Here is a 19491-nt window from a genome sequence, read left to right on the forward strand (position 1 = left end):
AATGGCCTACGCTGCAGGTAAGGGTTTCTGTCCCCTGTTGTCATATTTATTGTTATGTGACATGTAAAAAGTATAAGAAAATAACTGTTACAGCACTTAGTAAATGTCGGGTATTAATTTAAGTGTTTTATGAGCATTAGCTCATTTGGCCCTGGCTGCTGGTGAGTCTCAGGACGGGGCGTCTCATGCCTGGATCCCAGACGCCAGGCACCATGTGCATGTGGTGAGCTGTCCCTGGGTCTGCCTGGCCTCCGGGCGCTGCTCCCTTCGGGGTGAGTACATCGAGGGGGGAGGTCTCCATGACTGGGCAGGTCCGGGGCACACCCACTACCCTCACTGGGTGGTGAACGGGATTGGGAAAGGGCGTGACTTTTGGCCTGGGAGTTTAAACTTCCAGCATCCTCACTGCTGCTGGTGGCTCTCAGGACAGGGTGTCTCATGCCTGGATCCCAGACGACAGCCACCATGTGCACGTGGTGAGCTGTCCCGGGGCCTGCCAGGGTGCCATTTGATGCCAGGCTCTGCCTGCTGGCTGCCCAGCCAGGGAGCTCTAGGTTTTGGTTCTTTGAGTCACTGCTTAGGTAGTTCCAGGTTGAACCCACTGTGCTTCTAGGACCTGAAACAATTGTAAAAGTCTCCAATGGCAGTAACTCTTCCTTTGAAAAACTGATAATCACCGAACAATGCTGACCACCAAATACCAGTCCATGCAAAAGCTATGGCTTAGGGATTGTCCAGCACAATCATACCCTGTTACCTCACATGATGATGGATCAAGAGAAGGGTCACATTAAGCAGGGCCATTACATTAACTAGCACTGGAGAACCATAACCAGGGGCAGATTCTGTGAGGGATGTGTGGGCCAAACCCTGTGGAAATTCTAGCCCCACTGATTAGCTCAAGAGATGGGGTGGTGATGGACTAAGCTAGGTGTGACCAAGGAGCCTGCCATGAATCACAGGTAAAGGAACCCACAACAGTCTAGACTGGTCAGGGCAGCAGCATCCAAATGTACATCCTGAATAGGGTGTGGGGTGAGCCGGGCTGCAATGTTCACCAGCTTATACAAGGCCAAATAGAAGGCCAGACTTTGCTGGTCACTGGCCTAAACCTAATGGCATGTATGAGAACTGAATCTGGGAGTGGATTAAGTGGAAGAACTTGGGAAACTACCTTGGCGAGACATGGCTCCCACTGGTGAACATGTGGTCTAGACCGGGGGTCAGACAAGCTGGGAAAAGTAGCCTCAACAGCTGGATAAAGTGTCAATTGGTAATGGAACAGGTTGGACCGGGCAGTACTGAGCAAACCTTAGCCCACAAGTGAAACCAGAGACCAGGTTGGAGCACAGGCCATGCCGAGCTAGGCTCTTGCACCTATTGGTATGCATGAGCCAGGAACACCAAGCCACAATGTCTAAGGCAGAGGACAGGACAGGTGAGGGACTGAGCCAAGCTCAGTCAGAGCAACCACTGGCATGTATGTGACAAATGGCTGGGAAGAGGTCCAGTTGGGGAGCTAAGGGTACAACTGTAGCTGGGTAGAGGTTCCCACCAAGGGGCGTTTGGGCTGGAATGGGGGCTGCGTTCTGAAATGGAAACGGTTGTAGTCTCCTGTGGCACAAATGTGGACTGGAATTGGATGAACCAAGCCAGGCCAGACTCCAACACCCTCTGGTTTCCTGGAGGACCAGGGTAGATGTGGAATGACCTGGCTAGGTCTCAATGCCCTACTGAGCCATGTGAGAGCCATCTGTGGGTATGGATGAGCCATGGCTGGGCTGAAACATCCAAGAGCAAGGACGATTTTGAGTTGAAGGCCAGTCAGGCAAAGCCACTGTTCCTGCTAGGACAGGAGGTGAACTGAGTAGGGCTGGCTCATGGACCCACTAGTATGCACAAAATCTGGCACTGGGAGAGGTTCTGATGGAGGAGTCTGGGCAACTCCTCTTGCAGGACACAGACCTGGCAGGTAAGCGCAAGAAACATGATAGGAAATAGCCCAGAATAGGCCATGGAAAGTTACCCATGGGCATACATCTGGAATGGATCAGGGAAAGACCAGGTTGAATCTGTTCACATCTTCCACTGGCAATTCCAGGCACCAGAGCAGTGTGGGTCGGGCCGGGTTTGGTTGCAGCAAAGAAGACTAGTGCACAATATGGAATGCCAACGTGATGTTGCATGTGCCAGAAATGACCACAGTACCCAACCAGCACGTGTGAGAGCCAGGAAGGGAGGGAGCAGAGCTGGCAGGGGAATAAGTGGTGGTTCCTTTGCTGGACAGCTACTCCTGCTGGAGAGCATGGGCTGGGATGGGGGCAGACCAGACCAGGCAGGGCTACAACACCTGTACACCTCATGCAGACTAGATCAGGGAAAAGACAGGCTGGGCTGATTATTCCTACTGGTGCAAACAAAATTAGAGTGGGTGAGGGTTGTTTGGGCTTAGCCAGAGCATCAGCTGGCAGAAGCTGGCACTGGGGGCTAGTTCTGTCAAGTCAAACCACAGAACTACCTGGAGAGTACATAATCCAGGAGTGAGAGAGTCCTGGGAGGGAAATAGTTGGCTCCTCCTCTTGGGTTACCACTTCTATGTGAGGGCATGAAAATAGGACAGGGGCTGGGGTGGAATGGGTTGTGTGACAGACTGGACTACTGCTACAGATAATGGCAATCCAGGGTAGGGGGCAGGCCTGGTGGGAGTTATTGTGGGTTGCTGCAACTAGGTTGCAGCTCCCACTGGTTTATATGAGTGTCAAGAATGTGCTGGTCAGAACCAGGCTGGACTGCAACACCCATTGGTTCCAGTGGAAGTTGGAGCTGAAAACAGAACCAACCCAGCGATCACAACCACCAGCTGATCAAAGCAATGGACTGAGTTGGGCCCTGTACCTGCTAGTACATTCAAGAATCTGGTTTGAGAACAACTCCAACAAAGTTTCCTTGGAGATTTCCCCAATCGAAATGCTGGACCCAGAACCCTAACCAAGAAAAGAGAGAAGACAGATCAGGTCAATCAACCACCTCAGCTATATGTTGGCAGTGAAATACAGGGCAAACGGAGACTCTATGATGGACTATGTCAATCAGTGGATTCTTGAAAGACCTCATAGTGCTTGGAGTGGCAAGATTGGCAGCAATCTACAACTGGTGAACTATCAAAACCACTTGAGCAAGAACCTCGGAGCATACCCTACATGCAGGACCTCGGGAGGGTGGGAGATTGGGTGGGCTTTCTTCCTTAATACCTTAATCCCTTAAACATGAAGGACACAATATAGAAATAATAGTCTTACCCACTTTCCTATAGCCCTTGAAGCTTTTTACCCCAATTAACTTTGTAAAGATTGTCAAAAATAAAATTAAAAAAAAAATTTAAAAGAAGAACATTAGCTCATTTGATTCCCTCACTCACCTCTGGGAAGATTCTTTCACTATAACCATTTAACAGATGAGGAAACTGCAACGTAGGATAGGTAAGAGGCTCCTCATCCAAGATACCACAGTGGGGGAAGGGAGATGCCATTGCAGCTGCCTGACTTCGGATCCAGGCTCCTGATGGTTACACTGCATTCTGGAGGAACTCCATGGCTCAATGTGATGTTTCATTCGTATGATCTGTTTCATTTGGCTCAGTGGGACTACATCAAAAGGCTTTCTTGTCTTCTGCCATTTTGTCAGATTTGGTCAACACAAGCACCAGCAGAAAATGATATAGGAGAAGACCAGATCAGAGAAGTTGAGCTCCTGGTTTCCTTTCTGCCAAACTTTGGATTCCTTTATCTGAGACCACAGCTCTTGTGGAGATATCCTCTCCTGTAGATACATTTACAACTATGAACATCCTTCCCACACCACCTTAGGCTTAAAGTTGGAAAGGATTTATACTCTTCTTGGTCCTGGAATATTTTACCATCACGTGTAGGTTTCCCTTAACCCTATCCATACCTATGTAATTGTTCCTTAAATTTCCTTCCATTTTAAATGAACCACATCTTTCAGGCTGAGACAAATGTCTCTGCCAATGCTGTCTATATGATGTAAGCAACTGGTAAATGCATGTTGGAGACAGAAGGGAGGAAATAAGGCAGGAAGGGAGGAAGGAGGGTTGTGAGGAAAGTTAAGGGGCGGGGAAGGATGAGAGATAGAAAGAGGAGTGTGAGGTAATTGTTATCTATATATACTGATAGCATGGAAGCACCTGGAAGAAGCTATACTATGGAGTCCTTCTCTCTTGGCTTGGGTTAGCCAATTTCATTTTTTTCAAATTGCTCTCATTTTTCAGTCTTACAAATTCATTCCTCAAAGAGGTTAAATAATTTTTCAAGCTCCACATGATACTGGATGAATACCTGGACCTACACTTCATTCAGAAACTCAAATTCTTTTTCTTTTCTTTCTTTTTTTTTTTAATGACTCACTCATCAGGTGACCACTTCAGTCAGAGCTGCGCCAATCCAAAGCCAGGAGCCAGGAGCTCCTCCAGGTCTCCCTCGTGGGTGCAGGATCCCAAGGCTTTGGGCCATCCTTGACTGCTTTCATAGGCCACAAGCAGGGAGCTGGATGGAAAGTGGGACTGCCAGGATTAGAACCGGCGCCCATATGGGATCCTGGAGCGTTCAATGTGAGGACCTTAGCAGCTCGGCCACCTGACCCAGAAACTCAAATTCTGTCCATGACTCTCTTCCAGGCTGCCGTTTTTGAACATAAAGCAGCTTCTTACTGGCAACAAACCAGAGAATCACAGAATCAAAAAACCCTGGGAGAATTTCAGTTGGCCTCTGTGGGTTTCCTTTCTGTCCACTGGCTCCATTGGCGCTATCTTAACTCTGACTTTGGTGAGGGGGCAGAAATGATTCCCATGTGGAAACACAGCCTGCTCCTGGGCAAGCCCTCTCATCTCAGCCCTGCCAGTGCCAGGGTCACTGTTCTAATGCAGTGTATAGGGCATTCTATGTATGGAGACCGTAATGTGCTTTTCTGAGAGCCCAATATGAAAAATGCAGGTCTTTTCCAAAAAAATGAAAAAATAAAAAGCCCTCAGGTATTGGTAATTTGTGCAGATGAGTGGCTTTTGAATATGCTACCATGAAATTACTGGAGGACTGGGGAAGTCCCTCTGATAAATATTTCATTAAGAATCTAAAAGACCATGATTTCTCCACAACCCACAGATTTTATTTTCCTAGATGTACATCATGTGTGTCTAAATATTGCCTTTAGACTGGAAATATCACTTAAAAAGCCACATTTTTTTTCTGATGGGAGGAAAAATAAAAACATTCTAAACAACCAACCAAATAAAAAGTATACACTCTTTTATTTGTGTAGATAAAAGCTAAAGGCACAAGACTGAATGGATTTTGGGGGAAGGGGTGAATTAAAGCAAGCAATTGCTTCATTCTCCAAAAATACAACTGTAATAGGTAATTACCTAATTAAAAATTCTGGTTTTACCTTCTGGTTCCAGCTTTCTGTTAGTGCACACCACAGGAGGAAGTAGTGGTGGCCTAAATTGTTAAGTTTCTGCCATACAGGAGGGAAGGCCACACTCAGTTCCCTTCTGTTAGTTTCCACACAGCTGTTTTAGGTATTTGGGGAGCGAACCAACAGATGAGCTCTCTCTTTCTGCCTCTGTCTCTCTTTCAAGTGAACAAATAAACATATCTTTAAAAATATAGTACATTTCACTTTTTTTTTGTCGTTCTCATTTCCAAGTAAGCTTTTTTGACATGTAGACATTTTATTTTACTTGTTTTTATACCTTAGCTGTTGGCACACACCCTAGCCTAGAATGAGTGCTCATTAGGTAACTATAGTCTGACAATCTAAAAGGTTTATAAATTATCTTTTCTTATTGCTCTTTCAACCTTCAACAATTCCAAAGAGGTAGGCAACTGCAGAAAGTATTCCAACTTCTACTGTATACATTGAGAGATGGAGGCCTAGATAGGTGATGGGCCGTGCCAAAGGTCATCTGGAAGATGCAAGGCAGGCAGAGCCATGGGTAACCACTTGATCTTTTGGTCCTCATCTCACGTTTTCCCTTCTTTTTAGTCTTTGTTCTCTTAGAACTATGTTTTCGAATATAAAGTAGCACTGGAGAACTGAAGGACCAAAAAGAAAGCTCTTCCTGAGTCAAAACCATGAAATTCCCACATGAAATGGGAGGCATTGCATTCCCTGATACAGAGATCAATGTTGTAGAAGAGAAGTGAATGACAGATATGAAATTAATGTCATTTAAATTTATGCAGTTACAATAGAAAATAATTCTTCTGGAATGCCTTTCTGAGGCTTTGATATGTAGCAGTAATTAAAAGAGCTCCTTTAGATCATTTATTATAATTATGTTTTAAATGATCTAGTCCTAAATGTAGCCAGCTTTTTGTTGTTTACTGGTAGATTGTGACATTTGGGATTGACTAGATGTTGGCCGTGATTTGACTACTTTTCATATAATGAGAACTAAGCTGCCTCTTGCAATTGAATTGTGAACACATCAAGTCCACTGAGCACCACCCTCCCCCCCCAATACTTCTGTCTCTGTCTCTGTGAGCTGATAACACTCCTGGGGGAAAGGAGCTACCAGGAGTCCAGTGCAATAATGACTAAAAATTAGGCACATTCTGCAACTCTCAAAGACAAAAGCTTTTATGAACAAGTGGAGAGTTGCAGAATGATACTCCTACTTTGAGATTGTAGCCCGTGCAGGAGCAGGGTGATAATGAGTGGAACGTGCAGAGTTTCTGCTAGGCCATGAGGTGACGTAGGGGTTACAGACTCATTCTGAGCTAGCATTTCCCCCTCCACATTATCTTCTGTTTCCTAATGTTTTGTGATCTATTGGAAAAGAAATTAAGACTGAAAAAGGTTGAGAGTTTGCCTAAAGCCACACAGCTCCTGAGGCGTTGAAAGGGAATAGGCGTCCCCTTTTTTAGAGCGGAGTCCAGCGATGTGATATGACCACAACATGAATCCAGGCTGTTGAGTCATAATTGATGATTCTTTCCTTAAGCACTGCTCCCTTGCAGAAACCACACTGGTGTATTCCTGGGTTAAGAGGAGGAGGAGGAAAGTCATAACTGGGCTAGTGAAAAGCCATTCCCTCCAAGTGGTGGGGCTGAATCCTTAGGAAATACTCACATTTCCTGAACTCCTAAAATAATTACAAGGACCCTTCTCTCCTTTCTTCTCCCTTCCCTTTCCCTCATTTCTCTATCCTTCCCTTTCTTTCCCCTCCCTTCCCTAAAATAATTGCCAGGACCAGGCTGGCACCATAGCACAGCAAATTAAAGTCCTCACCTTGAACACGCTGGAATCCCATATGGGTGCTGGTTCTAATCCCGGCAGCCCCGCTTCCCATCCAGCTCCCTGCTTGTGGCCTGGGAAGGCAGTCCAGGACAGCCCAAAGCTTTGAGACCCAGAAGAATCTCCTGGCTCCTGGCTTCGGATTGACTCAGCTTCAGCCATTGAGACCACTTGGGGAATGAACCATCAGATGGAAGATCTTTCTCTCTCTCTCTCCCCCTCTCTGTATATCTGCCTTTCCAATAAAAATAAATAAATCATTAAAAAAAATTGCTAGGACCCTTCTCTACTCTCCCCTTTCCTCCCTTCCCTTCCCTTTTCTCCCTTCCCTTCCCTTTTCTCCCTTCCCTTCCCTTCCCTTCCCTGTGCTTTCTCTTCTTCAGAAGGCTGCCTAACACTAACCCCCTTAAGCACAGGGCAGGATTCTCCTCCATGTTGTCCTCCCACTGCTACTGTGCCATCCCACCTTATGATTCTCACTCTGTTTTCCCTCTTCAAGCTCTAATCTCTTCCTGAAAAAGCAGGGATTTTCTCTGTTAACATTCGATGAGGATATGGGTTTGGCCAAGTATTTAAGACGCCAGTTGGAATGCCCTCTTCTTACATCAGAATATCTGGGTCCAATAACCACTTGTGACTCCTGACTCCAGCTTGCTGCTAACACACTCTGTGATGACTTAAGTAATTTGGTTCATACCATTCACATGGGAGGTTTGGGTTTTATCCTTTCTTCTCTGCTTCAAACCAGGCTAGCTTAGCTTTGATGACTGAGGTCATTTGAAGAACAAAGTTATATATATGACCTTCTCTCTCTCTCTCTCTCTCTCTCTCTCTCTCTCTCTGTGAGTGTCTTTCTCTGTCACTCTTTCAAATGGTTAAACATACAAAGAACCCTCAGCGAATGCCTAAACTGCTCTGAGCTTCAGGCTTTCATTGCTACATATCTCTAGATACTAGATCTCCAGTATCTCTGAATTGCTAATACTGGAATTGAATACAGATTCTCACTGACTGACTTACGTTTGTGTCCCAGTGCCCGGTTTGGCTCCTGCATATCATAAATAAATTATCAAATCTTAAATGATTCTTGGCAGGGTTAGATGAGTTGAACTATGCAATATGTCTAACTTTAGTTTTTCCATATATTAAGCACTCAGTTCAGTGTTTCACCTATAGAAACTGCATCCAGGGCCTGTAACATGCTAGCAAATGTAAGCACTTTAAATAAAACAATGAATAAAAGAGCTACATATATGCAATTTCAAGGCACTTATGTTCCAAGAGGGTGAGGTGGATAATAAATAGCAAACAGACAGAATGAGCAAGGTCTGTGATACATCAGTGAGTTGTAAACACTGGGAGAAACTGCAATAGAGTGGAGAAATGGGGATGAGAAGGGCTGGGAGGCGCAGGTTGTCATGTTAGGGAATGGTTTGTGGTAACCTCATAACATCTGAATCTAACACTTCATTTCCTTGTCTTCACACTTTCTGTCATCCTTTTTTCCCCCCTGAACCCAAGTTCTTCTTGTAAGAGTGTGGTTTTTGCCTCTTTAGAACATATCAAGTTTGAAACATGCTGGAAAACGCAGGTACTGAAGTTGTCCTCTCTATAGAGCTGGATACATCATTGGGAGGGTCTGATGCAAGAGGAAATTCAGAGCCCCTTGTTCAATACGTACTACAAATTTCAAGACGACAGTGGCAGAGTATTGAACTAAGCACAAGCTGTATACTCCTGAAGTTGCAGGCTGTGGCCCAGAGACCTGTTACAAAAATCTCATTGACTTAATCCTACTCTCTCCTTGCTTCTGATCCACATGCACAATTGCCTCATCTCCTGCTTCTTTCCTGTGCCCTGTTCTGGACCAAGAGTCAGCTTCACTTCTCACCATTCTTTCAAGGGCTGACCCTGGCCTCTGTTGTCTAATCTCCAACATAAGTAGGTACTGGTGGATTTTTAAAGCCAGCAATTCTCAAAAATCAGTAAAACTTTCTGCATTACAGGATGTTTTTGAGATTTAACAGCAAGAAGAAACACGTAGGTAAAGGACATAGATTCATTTCCTTCTGCCCAAGAGTACTCTCTCTGGTGGTAAGATCTATCTAATAAATTATAGCCTTAGATTGCTGGTGGAAAGACTGTCATTCGCCCAGGTGTTGCATGTATAAAATTACATGTTCCAGTATCTGTTTTCAATTCATGTGTGTATAGACTACAGTTTCTGGATCATGTGGTAATTTATATTTAGCTTTTTTGAGTAGCTACTATATCATTTTATCAAAAGTTTCCCATTTCACATTCCTGTCAGCAATTCAGAGGGATTCCAATATCTCCACAGTCTCCAACACACTGTTTTCCATTTTTTAGACAAGCTACCCAAATGACTGTGAGATAATGATTCATGAAGTCCTGCTCATCCTATTAGGAATTTATTTTGATTCTGTAGGACAGAGGAGTTCAAAGGCCTCACTCTTACCCCAACCTTAATGTTTTATGTTAGAGACAAAATTTTTATACTGAAAGTTTCCACTCACACCTCATATACCTACCGCCTTTCCCAAATCTATAGTCCCTTCCACTAAGCTAGTTATATAATGATGTCACATCTCTTTTCCAAACTCCTTCTCCTTAGGCTCTATGGTCTGGGAACACCTTCACTTGGTTTTGATTACATAGAAAGTAATAGTTCTATTTGTCCACTTTGCCCTGATTCATGGGTCTACGTAGTTGATCACATCTGACCTTCTCCTTCCAGGACTAACTCCCTTGCTTAGACTGTTGAGAGCAGCTGTTTATTGGCCCAGAGCTTTGAAGCCAACAGCTACAATTACAGATTTCCTCATAGAAGTGACAATCACCCAGGAAGAACAAGCACCTTCCCTATCTGAGCTGCTTGTTTTCTCTTTCTGGGTTGTTTTAAAGATTGAGTTAATATGTTCTCACACCAAGGAGACATCTTCCATACCCACTTCAGCCCAGTAATAAACCCTCCTGAAGGTGCAGCTACTGACTGACTCTCAGCAGCTGCTCAGTTTGAGAGGCAGTTAGCATTTATGACAGATATCCATACTCCAAGATCATGGCGCAGTGGATAAGACCAGGGATAGTGACCAATACGTCTCTCAGACCCCGGCTCATATCCTGGCTCCTCTTAAACTTGTCTTACCTCCGTTTTTAGAAAGTAGTGATAATAATAGTTCCTTTCGCAAAAGATTCTTGTGTAAAACACTTAGGAAATAGCAAATACCGTTGCCCTCATTGCAGTGAGAGAAAAATTGCCTCATTGCAAAAGACAGAAATAATAAAGACAAGGCATGAACCAGCTACCTGTCTCTCATCGCCACCATGCCATTCTGTGCTTTCCAGAGTTCCACAGAGCTGCAGATTCCTGGAGATCGGCTGTTTCTATAGAGTAGGAAGGTAGACACTGCTCTGCCATTCAGGTGTCTTCCTGATTCCATCCCTACCCCCAGTGCCCAGCTGCCTCTCATGTATAAGCTCAACTCCCCACCCCTGCCTGGAATTGGGTAAGCAAAGTCCTGCCTGTTCTTCCTCCCTTTCAGTACAGAGACAATGGAGTGGACAGCAGGGCCAGAGTATTGGGCTCATTGCCTGCAACACCTACAGGTGACACTTATATGTGTCACAGATGCACCCTGAAAGCCCAGGGAAATGAGGGACAGACCACAGATGCTACCTATGGATGACAAGGCAATGCCACCCTCTGCCTCTGAATACCAAATCTGGATGCTGTACATCTAATTCAGTAACTCTAGCTATGCACAAGTGAAAATCAAGTTTCCTTAAGTCTGCATTTGTATGGAGCTATGCTTGCTTGGTCTTGCATTTTAGAAGTGCTAGGACTTGCAACCAACCAGATTTAGATATCTAACAAATGTGAAGTTTATACATACTGTGTTAAGTCTTTCTGTTCTGTCTAAACTAGTACCATTTTATTGATTTTTAAAAATTAACCCTTAAGGGGCCTGGCGCTGTGGTACAGTGGTTAAGGTCCTCGCCTTGCACGCCCGGGATCCCATATGGGCGCTAATCCTGGTGGCTCCGCTTCTCATCCAGCTCCCTGCCTGTGGCCCGGGAAAGCAGTCAAGGACGGCCCAAAGCTTTGGGACCCTGCACCTGCATGGGAGACCCAGAAGAGGCTCCTGGCTTCGGATCGGCATAGCATCGGCCATTGTGCTCACTTGGGAAGTGAATCATCAGATGTAAGATCTTCCTCTCTGTCTCTCCTCTCTGTATATCCACCTTTCCAATAAAAAAAAATAAAATAAATTTTTAAAAAATTAACCCTTAAAAATTATGCATATATATGGGTTACCATACAAAGTAATGGTTCAAGATATATTTAATTGATATAATGTTCAAATCAGGGTAGATATGCATAATCTCTTCAAACCTTTGTTATTTAGTGTAGTGATAACTATAAATATCCTTTCTCCATGCTTTTTGTAAATACACTTACATTGCTGTTATCCATGGCCACGATACTGTGTTAGAGAACACTAGAACTATTTGACTTATTCTGGGAAAACAACTAAATCCATCCTGTGTAATGATAATACTATGTGACACATGTGAAAAAGCTGACATAGATTAGAAATAGGCTCATAACAACCTCAATAGAGCTTGCATTATTATTATTAAGTGCTTATTTATTTCTCACGTACTTACAAGGCCGAATGATGGAGATCTTCTACCTGCTTGCTCCCTCCTCAAATGCCTGCAACAGCTATGGGTGGGCCAGGCTGAATCCAAGAGCCTGAAACTCTATGTTCCATGTGAAACACAATAGTTCAAGTACTTGCAGTGTCATTTGCTGCTTCCCAGGGTGTGCAGTAGCAAGAAACTGGATTGTAAACAGAGCTTTCAGGACTCGAACCAGCACTCTGACGTGGGATGCGAGTATAGCCTGCAGCAGCTTAACCTAGTGCATCACAACACTTGAGTCCATTTATTCATCCTAGAAATTGTGTGCTAGCATTACATACTCATACATTTTATGAAGCTAGTGCCATATTTCAACAGATATATGTATCATAAATAATACTACCAAGCAATTAGCCTTTCCACTTCCTTTATCACAGACCGAAGTGTAGAAGGGCCTCCTGTTCAACCACAGAGCTTCTGTTATCCCTGGAGTGATGCTTTTGTGTCCCTCATCAACCATCTCTTACTCCACAGGAGGGACGTGCTGTCACTAAGCATGTTTTGCAGATGGGGAAGATGAAGAACAAACATATGGAGGGTGTTCTAGTTTACTACTTCATATTGGAAGTGGAATGATCTGATCTGGTTTATCTTGAAGATGTATTTTCCACATATGGAGAAACACAGATTCCACAACATTGTTTTTCATAACCACCATAAGTACCCATTGCCTTTTTAACACACCACCACTGCATACATCTCAGATGCATTCCACATCCAAGCTAAGTTAGGGGATAAATTAAATAAAGCAGAAAAGCCTTTGTTCTTCATGCATATGTGACAGGCAATCATATATTCATTCTGAGACAATTTCTGGAGACTATACAGAGGTCAGTTTTGAGCCGACACCATGTCTTCCAGGTCAGGGTTTCCTAAAATGTTCCAAGTAGATGATCACTATCATGAGATAGTGCACAACACAACAGCCCCTAGCAAGACCATTTTTGGAAGAACTCTTACTCAAGACAGGAATTACAGTTCAAGAGCCACAGCACTGATATCGCATGCACTGTCTACTGCATCTACTCCTGCCTCTTGCTCCCCAACCCACCTATGTCTTGAAATTTGAACTTGGCCAGCCCTCATCTACCTGCAATCTGTGCATTTTGTTGAAACTAGATTATGTGAACTGATGGCATGGAAAAGTTAAACATTTGAGTCAGTCTTGACAAGCACTCTCTCTTGGAAAAGACTAGGTGGTGGGGAGAAGATAGAGAAGGAAAAGAAGGGTAATAAAGAGAAGAGAGAGAAACAGAGACAGAAACGTGGAAAAGAATGTGTCTAGGGAGATGCATGGCAAGATTTAACCTTATAAATTACAAAAGTGGCTCCAGGATCCAACAGCCATTTATGGAATATTGCCAGTGATGCAGATAGAATCCCATCCATCATGATCACGGTGCCATCCCCACCTGGTCTACCTATGTTTGTGGCAAGTTACAGATGTGCCATCTAATAGCCAGGTAATAAGATGTGAAGGAACGGGTGACACACAGGCTGTCTCAGTCTAACGCACGCCGTCACTTAGCAGTGTTGTGCCCTGACTGCTATTCCTGTGGGTGTCTGCAAAGTTGTGTAAACAGCTGCTGAGGTTTAACACATCAATTATGGTTAGAAAACTCACTACAGTGGATAGACCTGCCTGATCTATCTTGAAAATAGCTGTGACCATGTGCTGGCTCTAACTTCTGGGTCCATTGCTTAAATTTAGGGTTAGAAGTAAATGCTTATAAATAATCAGAGCTGTGGCACCTCTTCTTCTCAGTTTCCAACTTGAATTACAGACAGGAGTACCTTTAGCCAGAGCTACCGCAATACTGTGTGCCTTCCTTTTCTCCCTGGTACCATGTTATTTCTCTTTGTCAAAATCACATGTCTGTGATTGCCTCAGTGATGATTTTTAAAATGGATGATGTCTTTCTTTAAAACCCATGGGGCACACCTTGACTCTGTTTGTTCATCACGTACCAAGAACTTAGCCCTTTTTTTTTATTACATGTGGGAGATTCGAGGGAGTTCTTTATTCCTGGCTTCAGTGTGATCCATAATGTTGTGCACATTTGGAAAGTAAACATATAGAAGATTTCTCTGTTTCTCTGTCTTGCTCTCTTTCTCTCACTCTTCCTTTTAGATAAATAAATCCTTTGGCATTTTTTTTAAATCCAGGGTTGATTTTTCTCTTATACAGCCACTTTCAGTTCTTGATGTCTTATCCATGGATTGCTAGACTAATGGTTCTTAAAAAGAAGCCTGGTTCCGTTCCATCAGATGTAATTTAGGGTACTGATGAAGATGATGAAATTGGCAGCTAGACAATCTGAGTTCAAATCCTGGCTGAATCACTTTTTGTTTGTATTATATCAAGCTAGTTGCCTCACTTCTCTGTGGATCAGCATTTCTCATCAGTGAAATATGGGTGACATTAAAAACAGAAAATAGAGATGTAGTATTAAATGAAGTTAGCATACCTAAAGATTAAGTATATTAAGTGCTTAGAACAGTGTCTGTCTTATGGTAAATGCTTAGTCTCTTTAGCTGCTCTTGTAATATTGACCTCCTTCTAAAAAATAAGCCCACTCTCTTCTGGGTTCATGCAAAACTCTACTTTGCATATGCCATTTCTCTCTATAGCTTCATTCTCAATTTCCATCAAGGAGATCTAGGTTTAAAAACTGGACCCTGCTGCAGTTCGTACTCTGAGAACGTTTTATCATTTCCCTTGCTTTCTTTTTCTGTTACCATCTTGAACTACAAACACTCTTACTTAGAGAATGTGGTAGTAAATGGTCAAATGGGATGGAGACATGAATGAGCCTAGATTTTAGGTATGTATGTATATGTGTGTGCATTTACGCAAAGAGAAAGACAGAATGAGAAAGCTCTTATCCATTGGTTCATTCCCCTAATGTCCAAATTGGCTAAGGATGTGCCCAGAACATAATCTGGACGTCTCACATGGGATTACTTGTGTTTTCATCTGCTGCCTTCTGATCTGCATGAGCAGAAAGCTGGACCCAGTAGCCAGAACTGGTATCACACTCAGGCACTCAGATGTGGGAAGGGGATGAATTAACCAGTGTCTTAACTGCCAGACCAAACTCCTACCCCAGTCCTACATTTTAAATCAACAGTACACATCCAACAGCAATCAGCACCCCAACTTGCCTATACTCCCCTAAAGGAACTTGCTTACCTGTCCCTAATGTATGGCTATAATTTCCCCCAGGCTTTCAATTTCACAGGGTAGCAACAAAAAGAGACAAAGAAAGAGACTGAACAAAATTGAAATTAAAAATGCTTTCAGTTCCTTTCCCTGGAATATGAAATGCTATTGAGTGAAACAGAATAAGTCCCATAGTAATTTCTGCTTCATTCACCTGCCATTTTCACAAACTCTTACAAGCTGGATCACAGGACAGACCAACCACAGCCTTTCCAACTGAACCATGAGCTCAGTAGAAATAGAAAGGCTAAGTGGATATGAAAACCTGAAAAATGTTACCAGTCAGCTTAATGGCAGGCATCACATGTCTGCATGTAGAAACAAAGTTAAGGTAAGAGAAACCAGACAGGACTTGGAGAAATAAATCCAGAATATCGGGTTTGCTTTTATGGGCATAGACTTCCATGCCTGGTTTGCATCTGCAGCTCTAGAGAATTCCCTGATCGTGAGAGGAGCTTATAGAAACCCAATCAAGGTGGGAGTGCGATCTTTCCCACAAACGCAGTGTGATTTTCATGAAGAGGAAAATCCTCATAGATGTGAGGTGTGAGAGCCTGAGAGAGAGAGAGAGAGAGAGAGAGAGAGAGAGAGCGAGAGAGAGAGAAGCACAGATAAACAGCGAAAGGATGCAAAATCTATACATATTCAAAAACACAGAACAGACGTGTCAGAAAAAAATATGTGTATCATTGCACACAGCCAAAAATCACATAATAGCTGACATTTACTGAATGCTTATTCACCGATCTGTGATGCTGTGGATGGATCAGGCAAAGAACACAGAGTTTAAGGAACTTATCCATTATCACACAACTTGTTCCGGGAGCTCCAAGTAGTCCACTGTGGTCATATGGTTTAAACGTGCTGATTTAAATTTGGAGAAGCTGAAAGTTGAGAATATGAGCACTGGATTGTAATATTCATGGCAGTTTCAGGAGATCTGTCTGTTGGTAGCAGGCCCTAGGAAATGTTGAGGATTTTGGTAGATGATGTGACATGGTCACAAGAGGTGCACTAAAAACAGTCTTGTGATAAGACAATCATTGATGCCTATTAGGGCCACTAGTGCTTCAAGTTGGAGAAGGCTGGGGCATTGGGTAGGAGAGCTCACACGAGATGAGTTCCACAGGCATAAGGCTATTCCTGCTCCAAGTAGACTTAACCCCACTTTTCTCTGCTTACGTTAATATCAAGTCTGGCAGTCTGGCCCGCAGGCCTGTAGAGCTGCCTTTCTCCATTTAGAAAAGCCTTCTTCTGGCTCTCCAGTCACACAGAAGTCCTGAGGGTCCCTTAATTGCAGAGGCAAATATGAAGTGATAGTGCAGAATTGTGCAAAGATAGCATTGCTTGTATCATATTGGCATGAGAGTGGAACCACTTCTCAGGCATCCCATGGAAGGTAGAGGGGACCTAGACTTCTCGTGCTGACAACACTCTGTGGGTTATCCAAGCCTTCTTAACACACTTGAGAGGGAAGTGATGGCACATATGCCAAGTATGTGCTAATATTGGATCACCAGAAGTGTGTCCCACATCTTCTTGTAGTTAGTGTTCATGTCTAAGGAGCCATCATGGAGCTAGGATGTGGAACCAAGTCAGATCCCCAGAAATCAGCCTGGGTGCTTGTACTGTGCGTCCACTGGTCCGGGTTCTACACGAGGTCTAATTCTTGATCTTCTCTAGATGTTGTATCTATTCTTTTGAAACAGTGTCAATGAGAAATATTAACAGTACCTACATCTTAGAAAGGCAAAGTAGGCTGTAGAAACTGCACATAAAATGCTGATCAAGTTTTGACTTTGTGCCATTGAGAGCTTTTAGAGGAGTGTGTGCTAAATGCTCTTCAAATGTTGTCTTAAAATATCACTGGAACAAAGTGTTTGACCTCTTTATGTCTACTGTGTTAAGCTTTGTAATGTGAATTTTAATAACACTATGGAAGACAATAACTTAGCGGTTGGCTCCCTTAACCAATTGATCAGACTAGCCAACAATGTTTCCCTCTACATACCATTTGTAGATACCCACATCAAGTAGAATAACATCTAATACACTCATTCACTTCTGTTGCAGTGATCAGCTATAACTATATTTCTTAAGAGGCTGCTGACCCCTCCTCTACTGAGATGCAATAGGGTATAATAACCAAGAATCAAGATTCAGATGTCAGACTGCCTGGTTTCCAGCGTAGGTGTCTGCTTCTCATGACACCTGCATTCAGATCAGAATGCCTCAGTTTGAGTCCTGGCTCTACTCTCAATTCCAGCTTTGTATTAATGTACATCCCGGGAGGAAACAGATGATGGATCAAGTACTTGAGTCCCTGTAGAAGACACAGATACAATTCCTGCTATCAGCCTTCTTAGGGCATTTGGGGAATAAACCAGTGGAAAGGAAATCTGTCTGTCTGTCTGTCTGTCTGTCTGTCTCTCTCTCTCTCTCTCTCTCTCTCTCTCTCTCACTTCCCCCACTCTCCCTCCCTCCATCTCAAATGAATAGAAAATAAATAAACTTATTTATTTAAAAACCCTACCTATGCTATTACTTACTAATTGTGTGTCCTTGGGTAGGTTACATAACATCTTTGTGCCCAGTTTCCTATATCTCACAGGGTTATTGTTGGAATTAAATAAAAATTGGTGTTTTCAAAATCCTGGAAGAGCACTTGGTGCTAACCACTAAGTTTGTAAAAATTAAGAATCTAGTGTCTTATTAGTTCTTATTAGTAACTCATTAGTACTACATTTTCTTTGGAATTCAGGTTCAATGTTGTCTACAGCAACATCCAAAGATGTTACACTTTTCCACTCCAGGCAACTGTATCAATGCTAGGATATTGTCTTCAGTGGCATGACTCACATCAATCACTGATCTATTTTCTGGCCTTCAATAAATATGTCCTTTGCTTCCAGCATTCCAGGACATGAGCCACACTGACAAAGCAGTTTCTTGAGGAAGCTGAGAGTGAAGAGAGGGCAGCTGCAGGTCAGAGCCAAGAAAGAGTTGGGTGGGTGAAAAGTTGACTAGAAAATTGCTATGTCAATATTTGCAGACAGGCTAATGAAGAACTGCAATTTGCAGTTGTCTATACTTCAGCTCTCTTTGCCTTCAAGGAAGCTGGCATGACCCAGTGCAGAATGAGAGCATGTGTGGTGTTTGAGGGAGTGTTTCAAATGCAAGAGAGTACTCTCCGTACTGGACTGATGAATTAACTTTTTGTGTTTGAAATTGCTCTAGGAACACATACAGAGATACTCATAAAATATAGACTCTAATAGAATAAGAAGATAATGCACATAAATCTGTCTGAGCCAGAAAGAAATGAGATTAAAAGCGAAGAAATAAAATATCAAAAATTCACATATAAGACAGGCATGAACCATGGATTCAGTCTTCTTTATACCTTAATACAACCTGATTGAGTTCATGTGGTCATCCCTATTTTACAGCCAAGACAACATACATAGAGACACTACAGCATCCAAGTTCCACATAGCAGTGCCAGGATGGAACCCAGCTCTGGGAGCTTGTTAAAACAGCCGCGTCTGAGCTCAGGGGAGGCATTGTGGTGGCTTTGGCCTGTCTGCCCCTGGCTTCTGACTTCTGTTTCAACCACTAAACCGTATTTCATTTCCTTCAGGGGAAACCAGGAAATTCCCAGCTGTACAGATCCCTGTGAACTGGAGCCCGGGGAACAGTTTGTAATGTGGTGGCTCTTTGTAGTTTTAATCAGACAACAATGTCAAATTAATTAAAAGGCATTGCTCACATCTAATCCCAATTCTGGATTCACTCAGTAGCCATGGAGATTTTGAATAATGAGTAATAGTCACTCTAATTTCTCAACATATGCTTTTTCACTTACACAGCTGTGAAAAAAATTATATTTTTGTTGATGCATAATTTCCAGCCAGGAAACAACTCCTATTAGCGTTAAACTACCAACAGGTGTCATTTTCTTTTTCCTGAGGAACTGGAATAATCTCTTTGGCAGGAAGCAGTATGTTTTCAGTCACTTTTGCATCCTTAAGAAGGTCTTTTAAATTATTTTCTACTTGATGAAACACATCCTTGAGAGGATTATTTTCACCCTTGTATTATCTGATTGAATATTTCAGTCATGGAAAGTTGGGAGATTGGACTCATTTCCTAGGCAAGGCTGCATAGAACTATGATCCTGCATGTTCATAACATTTTCAAGGTTTTTATGCTAAGAGGTATCTGTG

This window comes from Ochotona curzoniae, unplaced genomic scaffold, assembly GCF_017591425.1.
Source record: "Ochotona curzoniae isolate NIBS_2020 unplaced genomic scaffold, NIBS_Ocur_1.0 contig_291, whole genome shotgun sequence".
NCBI classification, from domain to species: domain Eukaryota; kingdom Metazoa; phylum Chordata; class Mammalia; order Lagomorpha; family Ochotonidae; genus Ochotona; species Ochotona curzoniae.